Genomic DNA, 6,000 nt, shown 5'->3' with positions numbered 1-6,000 from the left:
TTCCTCTACCCTTCCATACTTTTGTAACGGCCCATTAACTTATTTGGACTATCCTAATTTGAGGATACCATCTGTTTCTTATTTCCTGCTGGGATGTGTCTGACTCACTCTAGATAGACTCTTAACAGATGCAACCCAGAATGTCACAAAACTGGAGTTGAAACTGTTTGCTTTGTTGATACTGGCAGTTAAATAGTACAGAAAAGACTGGCATACCTCGCTCTTCTGACCCCTTGCATTCATCATGGCATGGCTCAGTAGCTTCATAAATCCCTGTCAGAATGAGAAACTTCGCTAAAGAACTTAGATGATAAAAGTTTATTCACAATGACTTGTGAACTAAAGGAGTTTTGTCTGGCTTTCCTTTAAAATTCAGATTTTTTTCTCATGAAAATTCTCATACTAGGTAAGTATCTGCCCCAGATCTATTTTAATAATGGCCTGAATAGATTAATAGAAGAGCTAGATATGTATTTCCCCTTCATGGATGTTCAATGCCTAAGAGATTATAGATGAAATAATAACTCTGATAATCATAACTTTAAAAAAAGAGTTCATCTCTCTGAGCACTCAAGTTTTTCCACATCTGTAAGACAAGCTCCTGTAGTAACTAAAATAATTCTTCCAAGCCTTTGGGAATATTTTTTGGCTTAATCTGAGTTTTCATTTTATAGGGAAAATGCTTTATTAGTATTAAGGTGATCCTGAAGGGATTGAGAATTATTAGGTTAATTATTCCCTTTTAGAAGGAATGCTCCAAACAAATGAAGGTGTACCAGGGGTTAACTCAATCTATTGTATTATTTTCTTCATATGTTTCTCCTTCCAGTAGGACTTGTTTTGCTTTTACAGTGAAGAGGGTGTAAGTAAAAAAAAAGATGTGAAGGGCAGAATCAAGGCCAAGGAAACCTGAGGCTTCCTCACTAGATACTGAGCATCTTCTCTTCTCACTCCTGACTCTCCTTATTTGATCTCATCTATTTCCATTTCTCCAATGACCACTTATCACAGATGACTCTCAAATTAAAATTCCTAGTGCAGCCCTGTCAGAGCTCCAGACCCACAGATACAAGTCTCCTTGACATGACCAAATGGAGATATCTCAGAAAACCTCAGCTTCATGACCTATTTTCTTGCACCCGGGTTTGCTCCTCTTTCTGCACTTCCTACAACATGAGTGGCACCATTATCCACCCAGTTACTCCAGCCAGACAGGTAGGCGTCATCCTGGACACATCATTTCCTCATCCCCTCATCACTGTTCATCCACTTTCTGCCCAAACTATATCTCAAACACATCTACTCTGTCCTTTACAGAGGCCAACTGCCTAGTCCTGCTACCCTCCAGAGTCCTAGACCTGTTGCTCTTGCCCAGGCAACAACAGTCACCCTTAACTGGCTCCTCGGTGTCCACTCTTCCCAGCCTTTCAACTAGTTCTCATCCTACAGCTCAAGTGACTTTGAAGTGCAAATACGTTCCTGTCTACACACACACACACACACACACACACACACACACACACACACACACACGCTCTCCTTCACTAACACTTCAGTGTCTTCCTTTTCCTTACCATCAAAATAAAAAATTTTAACATGGCCTGTGAATTACTTCATGTTTTAGTCCTGACTGACTTCTCCCAACTAGGAGTGGTTAAAAAGTATTGTTGGCTGAACAATACTTGAAAATTGGAAACTGAACAACTTGAAAGAATCAAGTTGACTTACTTATGACTAATTCTTATCAGAATCAGCAAGGGGACACTGGATTGCAGACGGATTACCTCAGCCCTGAACAGAAAAGCACACACGATGATGGAGCCAAGGGAAATGCCAATGGAGAAAAAGACATTTTTTATAGCTAGACACAGAGAAATAATTGATTTCTCTTTTCTTAGAAGTGTCTCTAGAGTTGGCTGTTTGATTAAAGTTGCCCTTGAAAAAGAAAGCAATTAACTTAGAATATACAGGAAGCTAAGAATTCCAAGAGTCAGAAAAAATACCAGGAAGGCCAGACAACAGGTCACCGGGGCAGCTGTGAGAAGTTTCATTTTTGATTCTATCATTTTTAAGCGAGAAGCTTATTTGCTCACTATTGCTAGAAGTAATACTTGAAACCTTAGAAGAGGAAAACTGCTCCTTTTCCCTTTGCCACGTCATGTTCTGCTGGATCTGGTGAGTCAGCCCTTCAGTACTGATGCGGTGCTTGTTCTCATCTAGGAGCAGGGCATTCTGAGGTAGTAAAGCAGATAGAAGAAATCCTACCTTCACAGAGCATGCCATCAGGCAGGAGGAGAGAAACCATAAACACGGAAAATCATGTATTTAAAGGATAATAAATGCAACGGAAAAAATAAAGCAAGGAATGGTTGGGAGTTAAGGAGTGGATCTAATCTTAAATAGCATGGTCGGGAGGAGCCTCCAGAGAAGATGGTAGTGAGCCCTGTGCATGTCAGGGACAAGACTCCAGGCAGAGGGACCCGGGTGCAAAGGTCCCTAGATGAAGCATTCCTGGCTTTGTGAAGGGACCATAAAGAGGCTGGGGGGTAATGAGCCAGGTAAGAAGCAAGCAAGTGGGAGAGGCTCTGAATGGGGTCAGAGTCGAACTGAGGCTGGACTGCACAGCCAATGTAGGCTTTGGCTTTCACTTTGGGTGAAATGAGTGAATTTCTCCTCTTTAAAGCAGAAGCTGAGATCTAAGATCTGAAAACCACTTCTAAGTCTCCATACCTTCCACCACCCTGTTTTGTCCCTACTCATCTCCCCCCTCCTGAATGTCTCTGTTAATACCAGGGCCATGATAAGGAGGCAGTAAGTGAAACATTTTCTTCCCATGCAAAATTTAAGGGGGTGCCAAAAACCTCAGTAGTCACTGGATTTCCTTTTGTCTTAGTCTCTGGTATGGCAGAGTGCAACATTGCTTTGGCCCTGTCTTTAAATTTTGATATTTTGCTTATTGTGGATTTGGGGCATTAATTTTGGTTTTTAAAAAGATAGCATTGAATATTATTAATTACTGATGTTTCTTGGCACTGTTCCCCTTAAATTTTGTGCCCAAGGTGTGTCCCTCACTCACCTTATCCTAGTCCCCACCTTGATGCTCTCTCTTCTCCCTGTTTCCCCAGTGTCAGCCTAAACTAAGGGTCTATAAACAGTTTCTGTAAAGGCCAGATAGTAACAATTTTAGAGCCATACTTTTTGGGCCATACAGTCTCTGTCACACTGCCACTGGAGCACAGAAACAGCCACAGACCATAAAGGAAACAAGCAACATGGGCTGTGATCCAATATGTCGGAGGAGGTCATTGAGAAGACACTACTGCCAGTTGACCCCCAGAGCTGGACCCAGTCAGCGGAAGGCTCCTCATCTCCTCCCCTGTCCTTGGAACATATGTCTGCCCACCAATCCCACGGTGGGAGCCATTTCAAGGGTGCAGCCTTGAGAGAGCAATGTGTCGCTAAGTCCATCTGGATGGTACATGTGAAGTTTGAAGCCTTTTTATAAACTGAGATTCTGACAGGCAGATCTATTCATCTTGCAGTTGCCCAGGGAAGCTTCTGGGTAAACTCCCTTGCTTACTGAACCTGCCACCTGCCAGTCTGGAGTGACCGCCTCTTTCTTGGGTCTCTCCTTGCCCAAGTTTAGGGACCCAATGTACCAAGGCCAGTTTCACTTAGGGAACTCCTGAGGTTGCAGACCAGCACAGTAAAACTTTATTAATGGATACTGAAATTTGAAGTTAATGTGATTTTCATGTGTCATGAAATATTATGCTTCCTTAGACTTTAATCCCCAACCATTTAAAAAAGTAAAAATCATTCTTTGCTCACAGACCTTGCTGCCAGGGGCAAACTGGTTTGGAAAGCCTTGATCTAAATTGCCAGTGCCTTAAAAGTGTCTTTCAAAAGTACTGTTTTCTCTCCTCTTGTAGTTGCTCAAGTACTCCCAGTTGACCACACTGAGGGCAGTTTCAGGGCCGTTGGGTGAAACTTGTTTTTCTCTCCTCCCTCAAATATACCCTCCTTGTGGAACCAGACCAGTCTCTACTGCCCTCTAAACAAACCAGATTCACTGCCACCTGCCTTTGACCCTGTGGCTTTTACTTTCTCTCCAGCACCCTGCAAGGTCATTCTCCTTTTTTGACTCCCCAGCCACTAGCGGCCTCCTCTTTTAATCTGAACTACTACCGCAGTTGCCAGTTATACCTCATTTCATTCTTAATTCTAACGTTTTCTTATATTTCAGTTTTATACATGTATGAATTATGCTCTGGAGATGCCACCTTATCCTCTATAAATCTTTCAGGATGCCTAGGCCAGAGCAGAGGCCATGGTAGAAGCTTGACTGCTCATGAACTAACTCTAGCATTATTATATCTTATTTTAAAACCAACATTCAAATAATCAAGTGGGACTGATGACATTCTCAGGCCAAGCCCTCTGAACTTTGGGGGTAGGGAATCATTTTAATTTGATACCCAGATTATTGGTGTTCTCTTACTTCCTTCGCTGTGATTAGTGACATTTTGTACCATGTGTTATCCCTTGCCTTATGATGTACTTCCATCATATCCCCTACTTTTTCCTGATTCACCAATTTACTAAATGAAACCCTTAGGTTAAACAGAGACCTGTTTGACCACTTTCAACTAATGGAAGAGGAAGAAGGAGTAGTCATTAAGCATGTAGTTACGTGGCAAACAGTCTGTTAGGAAACTTACGTTGAGGTAGGAATATTATTCCTGGCTTTCAGATGAGGGGACTAAGGTTCAGAAAAGTTCAAAACTCATCTAAGCCTAAGGAGTGAAACTAAAATACCCAGGAGGTAACTGTAAAAGAATGTAAAAAGGTTTAACCTCCCAGACAGGACTGAGGAAGTCAGCTTTCATCCTGCACATGCCTCACCTCTGCATCCCCCTTCCGCATCTGTACTCCTACCAAACTTTCTAATGTTCCCGCTGTATTATGAGATAATGTGTAAAGCTCATAGCACAGAGCACAGCACATGATACTCACTCCAAAAGTGTTACATTTTCTTCCTCTTAATCTCTCCCACTTCTATTTTCCAACCTCTACATACCTTTTATCAAATCGAATGGCTATTTTAAATCCACACCTAAATAAATATATGTCATTTTATTTTATTTTATTGAGGTGTAATTCACATATAGCATGATATTAGTTTCAGGTGTACAATACAATGATTTGATCCTTGTATTACTGTGAAGTGATCAGTATAAGTCTAGTTACTATATATAGATACAAAATTTTTCTTTTTTTTGTATCATGCATATGTCCTTTCAAATGTTGAAGTATTTACATTTAAAAAGGAGGTGAAACTAATTTTAATAATATGTTTTAGTTAACCCACTATATAAAAAACATTGTCACATCAACATGTAGTCACTGCAAAAATTAAGTTTCATACTAATTCTTTGTATTTTATACTTTCAGCCACATCTTAAGTGCTCCATAGCTAGATATATGGCTACTATATTGGACAGAACAGGTCTACATGATTCCTCAGAGTTATACAAACAGACAAAGGAACTGAAATATTTTTCTCTCTGCATTCCTTGGTAAAGGCCTGCCCCTGGGTCATGTAATCCCAGGTACTTCAGTGTTCCCTGCAGTTAGGCTAATAGTCCTAAACCTAGGAGAAATGAGCACTTCTTTTCCAGAATTAAATTTTTAAACCACAGGAAAAACATTTTGGCCTAATTTAGGTTTTGTTCCAATTTTTTGAACCTACAGAGGTCAGGAGAATTAGCATCGTAATTTTCCCAAACAGGTCATGTGCTCATATAGGGGAAGAAAAAATCATTTTCCCTCTACCGTTTTGAGTTCCTAGCTGAGACCCCTGTAATAAAAGAATGATTAAGAAGGGAAAAACAAACAGAAGGTTATTAACATGTGTATCTCATGTGCACACGGGTGATGGCTAGGGATAAATGAGTAACTCAAAGAGGTGACTTAGATCCAGGCTTAAATATCATCTTA

The 6,000-nt window shown here is 40.7% G+C and overlaps 1 long non-coding RNA gene across 3 annotated transcripts in view; it reads left to right on the top strand.

Moving 5' to 3' along the window:
- Positions 1 to 1,806: 1,806 nt before the first annotated feature.
- Positions 1,807 to 6,000, top strand: part of LOC118972932 (uncharacterized) — a 59,351-nt gene continuing 55,157 nt past the window's right edge. For all 3 annotated transcript variants that reach the window (XR_005062082.2, XR_012131668.1, XR_005062081.2), the window contains exon 1: positions 1,807 to 2,175. This is a non-coding gene — a long non-coding RNA (uncharacterized lncRNA). The remainder of the gene's footprint in view (positions 2,176 to 6,000) is intronic.

Source organism: Manis javanica, chromosome 5, assembly GCF_040802235.1.
Source record: "Manis javanica isolate MJ-LG chromosome 5, MJ_LKY, whole genome shotgun sequence".
Lineage (NCBI taxonomy): Eukaryota > Metazoa > Chordata > Mammalia > Pholidota > Manidae > Manis > Manis javanica.
The sequence above is the reverse complement of the archived record's forward strand: the minus strand, read 5'-3'. Positions and strand labels throughout refer to the sequence as shown.